The sequence below is a fragment of the Aquarana catesbeiana genome, linkage group LG02 (assembly GCF_042186555.1).
Source record: "Aquarana catesbeiana isolate 2022-GZ linkage group LG02, ASM4218655v1, whole genome shotgun sequence".
Lineage (NCBI taxonomy): Eukaryota > Metazoa > Chordata > Amphibia > Anura > Ranidae > Aquarana > Aquarana catesbeiana.
The window spans coordinates 268,385,092-268,401,255 of NC_133325.1; the positions used below are offsets into that span (position 1 = coordinate 268,385,092).

A 16,164-nucleotide genomic window follows, 5' to 3' on the forward strand; every position below is an offset into this window, starting at 1 on the left:
AGTCCAACAGGCAATCCAAGCTTTTTAAATGGCAGACTTTAGCACTTAACGTGTCACTAGCAGTTCAGAGCCAGCCAGTATAGACTTAACTTGTGCAACTAAAATTACATTTTACAGTGACGTCATGCACTCTGTCGATCTCTGCTGACCAGTTGTATATTTAATAGATGTTCAACAGGTGTTCTTTTATTGAAATGAATGACCCCTCTAAAGCGGAATGTAGTAAACAGCACATCTTGTAAGTCACATGAGAACATTTACTATGTATATTTTGTTCTCAGTTTAAGGAGGGTCCAATTGTTTATGCAAAAAAACCTGGATTACTGTAAAAAGTGTGATCAATGTAATGTAATGTGGAGCATCGGTTGGCAGCCTCTTAAATTTACAATTTTTGCTTATGTCACTGATAGTAAGATGCTGAAAAATAAGCCAGATAAGCCTTCTCTTGGAGATCATTCTGCTTTTTCAATCTCAGTAGATTACTATGCAAATGAAAGACACAATACTGGATTAATAAGGTATTTCGAAGTGCACTGACTATGTACAGTGTTCACAGCAATCAGTGTTCAGCTTTCTGTAGTCAATTAAGAAAAATGTTGGAATCTAGTTGCTATGGGTCACTAAACTTTGTACATAATAGTTGTAGCACTATATACTGCGTAAAAAATGAACCTGACAGTGTTAATCGGTTCTAACAATTCATCAGAAGGCACATGTATTGTTAGGCTTCATGTACACAGGATGTTTTTACAATCTCTCCTGAACGCTTCAGCGTGACAGATAGTAACCCACGTTTATCATCTGTGCGGTTTTTATTTTTTGCGCTATAAACAGAAAAAGAGCGACAATTGTGAAAAAAAACCCTATTTTTGCTTTAGTATTTCCATTTAAACAACAAAAAAAAGCTAAATTTTATGTATTCTTCTACATGTTTTTTGGTAATAAAAATCGTAATAAGCGTATATTGGTTTGCACAAAAGTTATAGCATCTCCAAAATAGGGGATAGATTTCTGGCATTTTTATTATTATTATTATTATTTTTACTAGTAATCGCGGCGATCTGCGATTTTCTTTTTTTTTTTTTTTTCTTGACTGCGACATTATGACGGACACATCGGACACTTTTGACACATTTTTGGGACGATTGACAATTATACAGCGATCAGTGCTATAAAAATGCACTGATTTACTGTATAAATGTCACTGGCAGGGAAGGGGTTAACGCTTGGGGCGTTCAAGGGGTTAACTGTGTGTCCTAACTGTAGGGGGAGGGGACTGACTACACACACACACACACACACACACACACGTCCCTGTTCTGCCTCTCGTGCCTGTGATCGCTCGTGACCAGCGGGCATTGTGATCGCTTGTGGCCAGCGGTCATTGCGACCACCGGTCACGAGCATCGGCACCTCCACAGTGCAGCGTGTGCGTGCCTCCGGTGGCGCACGCCATCCCGCTTAAAGGAGCTGACGTACAGCTACGACAGTTAGCGGGATCGTGCTGACCTGCTGTAGCATAATGACGGCGGCTGGTCGGCGAATGGTTAAAATGACCATTTTGCCATGTTTGCATTTAGAAGCATTTTTAACCACTTCAATACTGGACACTCCCCCCCCACCCTTCCTGCTCAAGCCAATTTTAAACTTTCAGCGCTGTCGCTGTTTAATTGACATTTGCGTCATCATGCCACGCTGTACCCAAACTACATTTTTATCATTTTCTTCCCACAAATAGAGCTTTCTTTTGGTGGTATTTGATCGCCTCTGCGGCGATCTCTTTGTATTTTTTTGCTAAACAAATTTATAAAAAAACCCGAAAATTTTGAAAAAAAAATTTTTCTTCGTTTTTTCTGAAAAAATTTTGTAAATAAGTACGTTTTCTCCTTCACTGATGGGCACTGATGAGGCTGCACTGTCGGGCACTGATAAGGTGGCACTGATGGGTGCTCATAGGCGACACTGGGCACTCATGGGTGGCACTGATGGGCACTGATATGTGGCACTGATGGCATCACTGATTAGGAGGCACTGGCAGGTATTGCTGGTGGGCACTGATTGGCATCATGTGTGGGCACAGGGATGCCATCCTGGTGGTCATCAATGGTGGCCATCCCTGGCAATCCTGGTGGCATCCTGGGTGGGCATCCAAGGGGGGCTGCGCTGATAAACAATCAGCGCAGACTCCCCCCCCGTCAGAGGAGCAGCCGATTCACACCCCCGTCAGAGGAAAAGCTGATAAACGGATCTTCCTGTTTACATCCTGATCAGCTGTGATTGGACACAGCTGATCATATGGTAAAAAGTCTTTACCTAGATCAGAGTTGCGGTGTGTCAGACTGACACGCCGCAACAACAGTTGCCATGATGCACACCCCTGTCATATGATGTCCGGTCAGGATATCGCAACCACTTTGCCAACGTAATTTTGCTATATGGCAGACGGCAAGTGGTTACAAAATAAAATAAAAAAATAGCCAAAAATGAAAAATGCCTGTAAACGAAACGCGGCTAAACGAGAGTTACCGGGTTTGGCCACGTTTAGAAGCATTTGCCACTTGAAATGCCTCTAAACTCAGCTTCTGAACCCATTTTTTGCATTCCAAAAAAAGCCTCTAAATTGAACTGCCTAGAAACGACTGTAAACAACCCTGTGTACATGTACTGATAAGATAACATGGATGAAAGTTCAGGAGTAGTTGAAAAACACTCCCAACTGGTCCTAAACGTCCGTTTACCAGCAGCAGTGTACATGAGGCCTAGTACAACAATAGGGTTGCTAAAAGATACTTTTTCTTTAATTAAACTGACAAACTGCCCTTACGGAAACATCCTGAGCAATTCCGCTATGCAAGAAGACATAGAAATCATTCTTGGCACATTATGTCTTAGCTCATTATCAGTAAAATGAATTGATAGCAAAATTGCATGGAATCAGGATTAGGAACCAAAGAATATCCATTACAATGTCTGCGTTTTTGGCTTGGAAAACCCCACCTTTATTGGAATATAATGCAGGGGGCTAACTGCCATAAAAATGTGTGTAACCACTTCCCGCCCGGCCTATAGCGGATTGACGTCCGGGAAGTGGTTCAGTTATCCTGACTGGACGTCATATGACGTCCAGCAGGATAACATGCCACCGCGCGCCCATGGGGGTGCGCAGCGCGGCGATTGGTGGAGCGGTGTGTCAGCCTGACACACGGCTACACCGATCTTGGTAAAGAGCCTTCGGCGGAGGCTCTTTACCACGTGATCAGCCGTGTCCAATCACGGCTGATCATGATGTCAATAGAAAGAGCCGTTGATCGGCTTTTCCTCACTCGCGTCTGACAGACGTGAGTAGAGGAGAGCCGATCAGTGGTTCTCCAGACAGGGGGGGGGGGTCTGCGCTGATTGTTTATCAGCGCAGCCCCCCCTCAGATCACCACACTGGACCACCAGGGATCGCCACTAAGACCACCAGGGAAGGGGCAACATGTGGATGGACAGGTATGTACCCCATGGCCATCCACATGTGCCCAATCAGTGCCCACAAATGGGCACTGATTGGCACCAACATGTTTCAGGTCTGCCCAGCAATGCCACCAATCAGTTTTTTCACGTGCCACCTGTCAGTGCCCATCAGTGCCACCTATCAGTGCCACCCATAAGTACCCATCAGTGCCACCCATAAGTACCAATCAATGCCACCTACGAGTGTCCATCAGTGCCGCCTATGAGTGCCCATCGGTGCCACCTATGAGTAACCCATCAGTGCCACATACCAGTGCCACCTATCAGTGCCCGTCTGTGCCACGTCATTGGTGCCACTTCATCGGTGCCCATCAGTGCCGCCGTATCAGTGCCCGTCAGTGCAGCCATATCAGTGCCCATCATTGAAGAAGAAAACTTACTTATTTACAAAAAATTTTAACAGAAACAAAGAAAAACTTGTTTTTTTTTCAAAATTTTCGGTCTTTTTTTATTTGTTGCGCAAAAAATAAAAACCGCAGAGGTGATCAAATACCACCAAAAGAAAGCTCTATTTGTGGGAACAAAATGATAAAAAATGTGTTTGGGTACAGTGTTGTATGACCGCGCAATTGTCATTCAAATTGCAACAGCGCTGAAAGCTGAAAATTGGCCTTGGCAGGAAGGTGTGTAAGTGCCTGGTATTGAAGTGGTTAAAGGATTGGTAAGTAGTTATTTCTAATGATGCTCAGTTTGGGGGCAGCTCGGTGTATAGGCCAAACCTGTGCCCTTTAACACTTATTGTATGGCCCATGGACCCCTGTAGACAGTAGTCTTTAGAACCTAGGTTTTTACTCAGGCCAGTGAAGGAAATCTTAATTAGACTGGGTTCTATTAGTTAAAGTGGAATTAAACTCCACTTTTGAACTTGTACCTACAAGTAAGCCTATAATAAGGCTTACCTGTTACATCTTTTTATCTTTGCCCTTGGACTATTGGGTACTACGTTTTGAGGTATCTGCACATTGCGCCTTTTTACTTGTTCAATGTCTTACCTGTAAGTACAGTGAATATCTCCTAAACTTGCACTGTTCAGGAGAAATTCACTCAACATGCCGGTGATAATAATTTATCTTGATAAAAGAAATATGGGACAAAGTAATTTATGAGGTGGCTGTTGGCAACACAAATGTGGAAGCATTGATTTGTAAAGGGCCTGTAATAGCAGTGATCTTTAGCAGTCTCATTTTATGTGAGTCTCCAACAACTCCTACATCATGTTTGCAGCCTCTGACCATCTCTTGTAACATGCCTGTGTTCAACCTGTGGCATGTGTACAATCTCTGACCGCTTTCTGGAACATACTGTTTAGGGCAAATTCACACATTAACAATGCTCAATTGCAGAGCAGCCGTAGAGATTCAATGACCTGGCCGCTCTGCGTTGCCGGCTGGCTAGGGAGCAGTGTGGTGCATGATTCAGCACACCACACCATCCCTTTATTTATTTGATTCATGCCAGTGTGCTACAATAAAATGCAACATGTCTGCATTGTAGATATCGTAATTATTGGTAGGTCTTCCCCAAGCCTAGAAATTTATTTCAAGGGTTTCCTCCGTGTTGAAAAGGTTAAAAAAGGCTCGGGCTCCTGTGGATTTCATTTCCACAATGCTTCTGCCTAATTGGACCTAAGTGAGGGGAGAGTGAGCTGGATGCCTCTAAAAAGAGGGTATCCGCTCCCCCCCCCCCCCCAAAAAAAAATGACAAGCGAAACGTATAATGACAGCGGCTGGTCAGCAAGTGGTAAATAATGTCTACAGTATTTACAGCCAAAGCATTTTGGGTGACTTCCCTTCACTTCCTTTCCCAAAAGAGAGAGGCAGTCTCCTTTAAAGCGAGGAGATCATTCTCATCCTAGTTGCCAGCAGAACAGGTGTTCCCAGTGGAAGATTTTCCTTTGCCTCCAGGGACAACTTTAAAGTGATATTAACCTCCCTGGCGGTATGATTATTTCAGATTTTTGCGTCTCAAAGCGGTACAATTATTTTGCATAGAAATTTGGCGTTTTATATTGTAGGTCTGTAATTCTTAGCAATAACACACTTAAATCTGTCCACCAAGAGTTCAGTAGATATCCCGGGTATGATGAAGTTTGAAACACAAAATCATAAATTATAATATAATAAATATAAATAATTATAAAAAATAATAATAATAAAATACATTTCCCCATGATTCACTATCGCTCAATTCTGCAAGTGTTCTAATTTATTATCGCTGTTTTCTAGCTGGTCTAAAACCACTTTTGACGTAAAGGGACACTTTTTGGTTGCTATGGACAATCTCAAGTTTCCAGGCAGAAAGAACAGTATATATCATATAAAACTGCATGCAGGTCACTGGACAAAGCACTGGGGACAAAAGGTATGTGAAATGATTTCATACAGTACTGTAATCTTACAGATTACAGTACTGTATTTATTATGAATTTTCACTTTTTTGAATTTGCCGCTAGGCTCCACCCCGTGCGTCACGATGCTCGCAGGGAACGGAGCCCGGCACACAGGACATCGGGGCAGAGGGCAGAGCCCGCAGACACCGCGGGGGGACATGGCAGGGTCATGGGGACAAAGTAAGTATACGGCACCAGGATCCTGAGATGTAATCCCGAGTGTGGCTCGTGATTACCGCTAATAGTGCTGAAATTTAACCCTGAGCCACACTCGGGAGAACCGCCAGGGAGGCTACGCCCCCGTTCACATCGGGCCGATTTGACATGTCACATCGGAGGCTATTGCCGGCAATGGCACCATTTGAATCCAAAAGTAGTTCCTGCACTATTTTTGGTGACTTCGGGGGACGTTTTCAATAGACATCTGTGCATGAACCCGCACAGATGTTTTTCAAATCACCCCCGAACTCGCACTGACATGCGTGTTTGAAATTGTGCGGGTTCAGCGCACGATTTCAAACCCACCCTCAGTGTGAACAAGGTCTAAAGGCAATTTTGTTTTTTTAATTAAAATAACAAACATGTCATCCTTGCCTGCACAGTCTCGATCCTCCTCCTCTTGGGTCCACCCCCCCCCCCGGCATTTCTGGCCCCTCCCACCTGCCGAGTGCCCCCAGAGCAAGCAGCTTGCTTTGGGGACACCCGAGCATCTGCTCTGCATGTTCATTCGCACACAGAATTGTGGCTCAGTCCCACCCCAGCCCCCCCCTTCTGTCCCTCCTCATTTGGCTGAGACACCAGCGGGATCCAATGAGGAAAGTCCTTAGAGAGCCAAGGCTCTTGTGCAAATCGCTGAATCACAATGGGGCTCAGGTATGTATTACGGGGGGTGGGGGGAGGGGCTGGGCTGCTGCGCACAGGTTTTTTACCTTCATGCATAGTGCTTTTAGAATCACTTTAACATTTTGGATTTCAAGTCGCTTTCTATCTTGCTGACTAGAAAAATCAAGAGGGCGAAACTTCAAAGCTATCATTGGGTGTAATGTTTTTAAGAGATAATGAAAAAAAGTAAGTGTTTAAGGCTGATTTTACACAGACATCTAAATTTCAATGTTTAGCTGTGTTTAGAAGGCTTTTCTAAAATCAGCTGGACTCGCACAATGCAGAGTAATCATGTTGTTCATACATAATGATTAGCAAAGTTTAGTTGCAGACAGTTTAGCTGCGTTTAGGGAAAGAAGGAAAGTGCTATGTCCAGGGATGACCATCTACAGCTATTGGCATGTAAATGGGCATTGCATTTAGCCGCAGTTAGCCGCAGTGCGTTTAGCAGCAGAAAATGTTGCGTTTCCCCATTTCTTTTTGAAATGTTGGTATTCCTTCTCATGTTTGTTACATTGGTAGTCATTTTTTGCAGACGTGGTCTAACAATAGTTGGCAAGCTGTCAAACGTGTATGCTGACATTCTGGTAAAGTTGTAACATTTATCAGGATAGGTTCTGATTTCCTCCGCATCATCAGTACAAAAGATCCCTAGTTTTATTTGCCTCTCGGTTCACACAGAATTCATTGTGAGAAAGGTGCGTTTCCCACACTGCAGGTGACCATACTGCCCTTGCGATTTGCATGCGGGTGCTAATTCATTGTTAACAGTACTGTAAATGCAGATCACAATGCAGTACCATGCATTTTGGTGCGATGTGTTTTTAAAAGTAGTGCCATGAGTGTGAAACGACCCTCAATCCTCTTTTCCTCTAAAGCAGACACACAATGGTAAGCACTAGCTTTGCTCTGCACTCTCCTTTCAATTACACAGCTCTATCTCCTTGCTCAATAAACTACTAACAAAGTGAATGGGGTATAAGGTGGGGGGTGTATTGGAGGAATGGGGTATTGAGAAAAAAAGCCTGAAAATGCTGACCCACCTAAATGCAGCTAAACTCATTTACAAGCCACAACCATCTGCAGGAAATATTTCAACTTTTTCAAGTGCAGATTGCTGGCGTTTAGCTGCTGTCAGATACAAATATCTGTGTGAACGTAGCCCTAATAGTCCTTCCTTGTGGAGGGGCTGCCCCCCCCCCCCCCATATGTAGGGGTTGACAGCCATATGATACTCCCCTATGCTTTGGAAGTATACTGTCGCTCCGCATACTCGCATCTAATGCAGAGCTATGGGCCCTGCATCGGTTTTGATGCCATCAGAGAACATTAGACCTCTGGAGAACAGGGCAGAAGAGGGTGCAGGGACTAGTCTAGCACAGTGGAGGAGCCTGTGGTATTAGTGGATCAGGTAAATACCCAGTACTCCTAGACATAAGCAGTTAATTATTGCAGTCAGAGAGCATTCCCGCTGAAAGGGAGAACTTTTAGTTTCAGTTCAGTTTTAAGTACCGGTTTTGGTTCTTTCATGTCCATTTCCATCATACAGCATGGCTACTTTACCCTAAAGTAAGAAACCCATTTTTCTTAGCCTCCTATTTTTTTTTCCTCTAGAGAATCTCTTATCTACCTCCTAAAAGATGCTGACCTTGATGTGAACACCTGACATTTGAATGTGTAAATTACTGCTAGCCATTCATGGGGTGTGACCTTTTCTCACAAAACTCCAGGAAGTACAGACACTGCCCAATATGACATGGCAAAAGGGGGATGTTATCATGAAGAGAAAGTATAGTATAAGTCAATAGAGTACGTAGCATTTTTTTTCACATTTTTGCAAGTTTGCTATTGTTTTTGTAACATTAATAATGTAACTATTCGATTTGGTACTAGCAATTCAGATGAAAATATCTGTATGTGGATTGGTGGTTAAATTTTTTTGTTCGTTAGTACACTGCTTTTGAGAGCCAATGTTTGACTGTTCAAATGAAAATTCCTGAGGGGCATGTTGGAAGTTTTTTCTTAATAGTTACCAGAACGATTTTCATTGCATTAGTACAGTATTCGTCTATAAAAAAAATCAAACGAGGAAGACTGAGCATGATCTGAAACAAAGTACGACCTGGGAGATGACAACAAAAATAATTTTTCTAAGCACAAAAGAATTATAGTATACATGATAATAGAATGTTTTAAGGGGATATAAACTCAAATTTCTATAATAGTGATAAGTGAATAGCAATATACGGTTTACCAGTATACAGATTATCTCTTGGACCACAAATAATGGGTTATGTTTAATAGTTTTTATTAATAATAAACTATTTTTGATTTAAAGATTATTATTACTATGATTAATAGTCACATGCATATTACATCACTTCCTATTCTACTCTGAAACATAGCTATGTACATGGGAAGTTTTTCTGTGTCATTCGAGAATTTTCGTACCATTTTTATGGCATTCTCTTTTTCAACATTAAGAATTCAGGAAAAATTGAATGATTGTTTATCCGGTTTTCTAATAATTTGTACTAGCCTTTACTTTGTCTAACTACTTATAGCCCAACTGCACAGGTTAACTCTCATTTTTTGTGTAAGAGATTTGAAAACAGAGATATACTTGCCTAATCCTCCAATCCTCCCTGCACAAGACCGGCCCCCATGGCTCCTCCACCCCCAGGGTCTGGTGGTCTAGTACGGTGGACTGTTCCTGACGCTATTATGCCCATACACCTGCTCTGGAGAAGAGGATGTCAGGAACAGTCCACCGCTGGATTGTGGGAAAGCACCGTTTTCCCGTGGAGGAGGATCAGGTGAGTTATACAGCTTTCTTCTTACCGCTGGAGAAAAAGAGCAGTTGACCCATGCAGTGCGACCACAGCCCCACACCATTGGAAAACTTTTTAGTTGGGCTTTAAGAACTGTTATGATATGATCTCAGTTACATAGGGAGTACATTGTTTTCATTGAGTAGATTGACTTATGGGGGTTTGTTTACTAAATAATTACTTGGTCCCTTCTCTTTAAGCAGAGCTCTACCCAAAAGGGGGAAGCTCCTCTTTTCACATCCTCCCTCCACTGCCACTGTTGGCACTTTTTGTGAGGGAGTGGGTACCTGGTTTTGACAGGTACCCGTTTCCACTTCTGAGTTATATTGCTGCAGCAATCTACAAGTATGTACAGCTCCTCCCCCGAGTGGTCCCAGAAGACAGCAGGACCACTCAGAAAGTGCTGCGTGACTCGCACATGCACAGTAGGAAACTGTTTCACTGCCGGTTTCCCTTAGTAAAGATGCTGGCGCCTGCACCTGAAGCCGACTGAAGAATTGGCTCGGGTGCCGATATCGCTGGATCCCTGGAAGTGTCCTTATATTAAGTCAGCAGCTACTGTATTTGTAGCTGCTGACTTTAAATTTTTTGGAGGGGAGATTGGAGCTCCTCTTTAAGCTCGGTATAAATGTATCAAAATTCAACAAGTTCACTTGTGCGGATGTTGGGATTTTTTTTTTTTTTTTTCGTTCAGCCTGCAAAAATGCTGTTTCTTTTATTTCCTTTGCACACAATTTTTGGTATTCAAAGTAAATACAGCAAGCAAATATGGCTGCCCTATTTACATACAGTATAAATATAATTATATAATACCATATACAGTATAATTACAAACTATACATTTAGTTATTAACTATTTTGAAAACCTGAACATACATTGGTAAAATTATTTGCATTATACTAATGAGTTTTACATTTGTATCTGTATCTAAAAAATAATTGAGTGAGGATATGTACTAATGCATTTGCATGGAGTTCACTTTTAATTGTTTTCTTTTATTCCCTCAAGGAAAACCGTCAACCCAAGCCGTCAAAAATCACCTTTTGTTCCTCTGGATTACCTACCGTGTGTGTAAGTATACTTTTTGCCATTTGCCTTAACTTATTAAATAACCAAAAGTGTAGCAAAGTGTCTAAGAGTAACTATTGTAGTGATGATCTGGGGATATTCAAAGCATGCTAGCTTCTATAATAAAAGTTAAATCTATTTCTGTGGCCATGTTATACCCACGTTTAGGGTACATTTACATTGGCACATAGACCCATACGTCTTTTCCGAGGATAGCATTAATGCATCAGGGAAAGGTGTTCTATGCAGCCGCCTGTCAAAATCAATGACAGCCAGAGAGATGGAGCGGCTGTACACATCCCAGTGTTCATATTGATATGGGGACGAATGTACATCTCTGAACGCAGATTAATATAGATTAAAAAAAAAAAAAAACTCTGCGTAAACTTCAATAGTGTCAGTAACTTAAAATTAAACCAAAATAATAGTGTTGCAAACACTATAACGTGGTCCCACATAAGTTGTAAATGGATATTTAGAAGAAAGTGCTGCACGATATGCATACAGTGAACCTAAAAAGCAAATGAATAAGTATCCCAAAAAACATTATACATATAGTAGTACTATACTATCAGTCTGCATATACACTTAATTCCATACGTGAAAAATAAGGTTGTTTATACTCAATGTGCAAGCAGGAAGGTTCTACCAGCGCTGTAATGTATATGTGACGCACATAAATACAAAACAGTTCTTTGGGTACCAATACAATTATTGCATGTGTATTCTTAGGGCCTCTGCACCCACCAATGTGACCACTCTTCAGTGAATACCACCACCAGTTACTCTCCGTGCTCACCTCATTGTTTTGACCTGATATGGGTCACCACGCACTTTCCCCTTTAAGGGGTCTTATAAACCACTCCAGATATCTAGGTTCTTTCTCAATTTACATCCAATGGTATATTAACAACCAAGCCAGTGCTTCACCATAGCTAGCACTCCAAAGGGAGTAGAAACTACACATTTGTGTTTTGAAATATTGCATATTGGTTAAAATATCAATTTTGAGTTTAGAGATTAAGTGATACACATTGCATCATTACAAGGGTGGTGGAACCTCCTCACAAGCACATTGTTTGTTTTTTTTGATTTTGCACATATGAAAATAAGTGTATATGGACATTTATAGTATATTACTACTATATGTATAATGTTTTTTGGGATAATTTTAATATTTGATTTAAAGTGGTTGTAAAGGCAGAAGGTTTTTTTACCTTAATGCATTCTGTGCATTAAGATAAAAACCTGTGTGCAGCATCCCCCCTGATACTTATCTGAGCCCATTTCACTCCAGCGATGTCCACAAATGCCTCGGCTGTCTGGGACTCTTCCTTCTGATAGGCTGAGACCCAGCAGCGGCACCATTGGCTCCCGCAGCTGTCAATCAGTCAGTTAGCCAATGAGGAGGGAGATGGGGCAAGGCCAAACCATGGCTCCATGTCTGAATGGACACACAAAGCTGTGGCTCGGCTCATGTACCCCCATAGCAAGCTGCTTGCTGTGGGGGCACTTAACAGTAGGGAGGGGCCAGGGACCCGAGAAGAGGAGTATCCAGGCTGCTCTGTGCAAAACCACTGCACAGAGGAGGTAATTATAACATGTTTATTATTTTGTTAGAAAAAAAAGAGACTTCAGTATCACTTGTTCACTGTATGCATGTTGTGTAGCTATTTCAAAATTTCTGAACGCAGATGCATTTTTTGTCAGGCTGGCTGCAGGCAGCTGCATGGAACGGCTGTCATTCCCAGGGGCGCATAATCATGACCCTCTGCACAGATATTTGGGTCTATGTGTAAGCTGAAACAAGGTCACAGTCTGCAGCCCAATGCCCCCTTACCCCTTAGATAATCCAGGGTTTCTTCTCCCCACCTGCTCCTGTTCTTCTTTTTTTTTTTTTTTTTTTTTTTTTATTTCAGCTGTGCATGGCTCCATCCGCATAGCTATGTGACACTTATTTGATGGAATCTGTTCATGAAAAAACTGCAAGTTTCATCTGCCACCATGGCATAGGGACTCGTAGTTCTCAATAGAGCACAAGTGTGGTGATATCATCACACTTGTAGTCTGTTCATACTTCCTCCAGCCTAGTAACTGAAGGTTCGTACCAAGGTACCTGCAGCTGGAGGAATATTTGCTGTAGCAATATTTGCTGGAGCCTGAGCACTACATCCATGATTCACTGATCATGATTGCAATGCTTTGCAGGCTCCAATGCAAATAAATAATAAATGCACATTTTTGAATATATTTTTTTTTATTTATGGTTGCATATAGGGCTGCAACTAACGAATATTTTCATAATTGATTAGTTGGCCGATTTATTGTTTCGATTAATCGGTTAATAACCTTTAAAAAAAAGTGTGGTGTATAATTTAGTTAATATGTAAAGTTTAAAAAAAAGGCAATTTTATTCTTAAATATCTCTATGCAGTGGTAAATATAAATAACCAACTATATGGTTAGGGAGCAAAATATCTAATCCACTCTGAGAATAAGCGACAGAAGGGTTATACTGTATATACTATTAGAAGAGATATATTGTATATACTATTAGAAGAGATATATTGTATAAACTATTAGAAGAGATATATCGTATAAACTATTAGAAGAGAGATGTACTGTATAAACTATTAGAAGAGAGATATATACTGTATATACTATTAAAGGGTGAATCTGGTAAAAATCATCAGACTCAGAGATCAAATTTGTTTATTTAAAAAAATGTCTTCCTTCAAAAAAAAAGTCATTTTAAGAACGTTCGTTCGATTTTCTAATCGTTAGTGGGGTCAAATTTTCAGTGACGAGATAATTTGGAAATAATAGAAAACTTCTTGGTCAAAGGAATTTTCAGACAGTGTATGTGGTTTTCGTTCAGAAATTACATTCATTTTAAAAACAAGTAAAAATTTCAAACAACATTCTTTCATTCAGCGAATGTACAAAGATTTTTCGTCTGAATATTCTCGTCTGAAAATTGGTCCATGTGACCAGCATAAGGCTCGGTACACACCTATGCAGTTTGCTTTTGATCTGTTTCTGCAGTGCTTTTTGCTGTGCGTTTTGATTTTTGCGCATGTGATTTTACTGCGATTTGCGTTTTTGCATTTTTTTTGGCCAGTTTGTTGGGCAGATTAAAAAACACAAATTGCTGCAAAAACGCATTACATGCTTTTCTGCAGCTTCTCCATTGAAGTATATTGAACCAAAAAAAAGCACAGTTTTGCATTAAATAAAAAAAAAAAAAAGTCCCGGACCCTTTCCAGATACGCAGCGGCTGAAAAAAACATTGATGTAAACGTGTCCCATAGGAAACCATGTAAATTAAATGTAGTGCGTTTTTGCAAAAAGCACCAAAAAACATAGATGTGAACTAGGTCAAAGACGTTTAGTAACATAATGGGGTTAAAAAAACTAAAATTAGCCCTTTATAGTACAAAAAAAAAAATTACTATTTCATTTTTTTACTGTAGAACTGTGAAAGTAATATTTTTCTTCCTTTTTGTACTATAAAGGGTTCATTTTAGTTTTTTTTAATCCCATTATGTTACTGGCCGATTAATCGATTATGAAAATAGTAATCGATTAATTTCATAATCGATTAGTTGTTTCAGCCCTAGTTGCATTTAATTTTTTATCTTTTGCAAAAGGTGGAATTGGCCTTTTAAGGCTATGCGCTAAAGTGCATCCAGCATCCCTTTTTTGATATCTTTAGCAAATGTTTGTTAAATTATAGTAAAAATAGCTTCATTCCCTCTATTTACAGGTCCATAATTCCTGTTTTTTATCTTCTCCACATTAATAGTCTCCCTTTCTCCAGCATTTGGTCATTCGTTGATGTAGCTCTTGCACGTGCACACTGGAGTTACATTATCTTGGTATTGGCTCCATTCTCAAGATCTTACAGATCCTGGGACTAGATCGAGAGTGTATACTATACTTTGCAGGCAGTGTACACATGCACTTGCGCACACAAAAAACCTCCTAGCAATTTTTTCAGACTTAAAAGTGTACTAAACACACACTGTTTAATTTATATGAAAAATCTAAGTACCTTCTATTACCTACTTGATCTACAGCTGCCCATGACCAGTGGCAACCCGTCCATTAGGGGCGCCGCTCCCCCCCCCCCAATCCATGTGCCCCAGCCCCTACATGCAGGGCGCTGTACGAATGGATTCCAATGGGGGCACTAATTGGCTTAAAAAAAACGGCGGGCTCGAGGCGCAGAGCACTGACGGACCGGGGGTAATAATATACAGCACCAGCTGCCACTGCACATGACCCAGATCTTTGCAGTGAAACATAAGGAGAAGGAGCTTCTAGTCCTCTGCTGCTGGGCACATTTTCAAAAAAATAAACCCCTGCCTTTGGAATACAGGGTAAAAATAAATATCAATAAATTATTTTAAATTGGCATACAAATATAAATATATATAATTTTGAATGTATTTTTTATTATTTTGTGAAAATAACATGGTGTGAGCAGATTTCTGCCAGTCACACTGTGTCACTGTGGCAGCGCATACCGTAAATATCTCCTAAACGGCGCATGCATAGGAGATATTTACAGTACCTATAGGTAAGCCTTATTATAGGCTTTACCTATGGGTACAAACAATCCAGGGAAGTTTACTTCCTCTTTAACCACTTTAATACAGGCAGGGCTTTTTTTTCTCAAACAATAGGTGCTGGAACTCAACCACGACCCCCCAAACCCCCCCCCCCCCCCCACACACACACACACACACACACACACACACACACACACGCACGCGCGCGCGCGCACACACACACACCCTCCAAATCACATCAAATAGTGGGTGTGGTCATATTTCACAAACAGTAGAAAGGTCTTAAAGGGGCATTAAATATCAGGATTGCATTACATACAGAATGCAGAGTTCATGGGGGTTACATACAGAGTGCAGAGCTGTCACTTGTAAACACAGAAACCAGACTTCTGTGTTTACAAGTGATTGTGGTGAGCAGGCACCAAAGGGTCTGAGCCAGAGGTGGTGGAACTGAGTTCCACCAAGTTCCCCCTGAAAAAAAGCCCTGAATACAGGGCACTTTTGCCCCTTCCTGCCCAGGACAATTTTCAGCTTTTAGTGCTGTTGCACTTTGAATGACAATTGCGCGGTCATGCAACACTGAACCCAAACTAAATTTTTATAATTTTCTTCACACAAATAGAGCTTTTTATTATTTGCTAAATAAAATAAGACCGAAATTTTTGAAGGGAAAAAAAAGGTTTTCTTTGGTTATAAAAATTTTGTTTTCTTCTTCACTGATGGGCACTGATGAGGTGGCACTAATATGTAGAATTGATGGGCACTGACAGGCGGCACTGATGAGATACTGACAGGTGTTACTGCTGGGCACTGATTGGCACTGTGGTGGGCACTGACATTGTTTCTGATGGGGCACTGACTGGAAGCTGATGGGCACTTATTGGCAGCTGTGGTGGCACATCT

General features: G+C 41.2%; 1 protein-coding gene across 20 annotated transcripts in view; it reads left to right on the forward strand.

Annotated features, from left to right (window-relative positions):
- Window positions 1–16,164, forward strand: part of MBNL2 (muscleblind like splicing regulator 2) — a 249,671-nt gene that overhangs the window by 88,015 nt on the left and 145,492 nt on the right. For all 20 annotated transcript variants that reach the window (XR_012241581.1, XR_012241579.1, XR_012241580.1 and 17 more), the window contains exon 3: window positions 10,628–10,690. The gene's annotated coding sequence lies outside the window, so the exon portion shown is untranslated. The remainder of the gene's footprint in view (window positions 1–10,627; window positions 10,691–16,164) is intronic.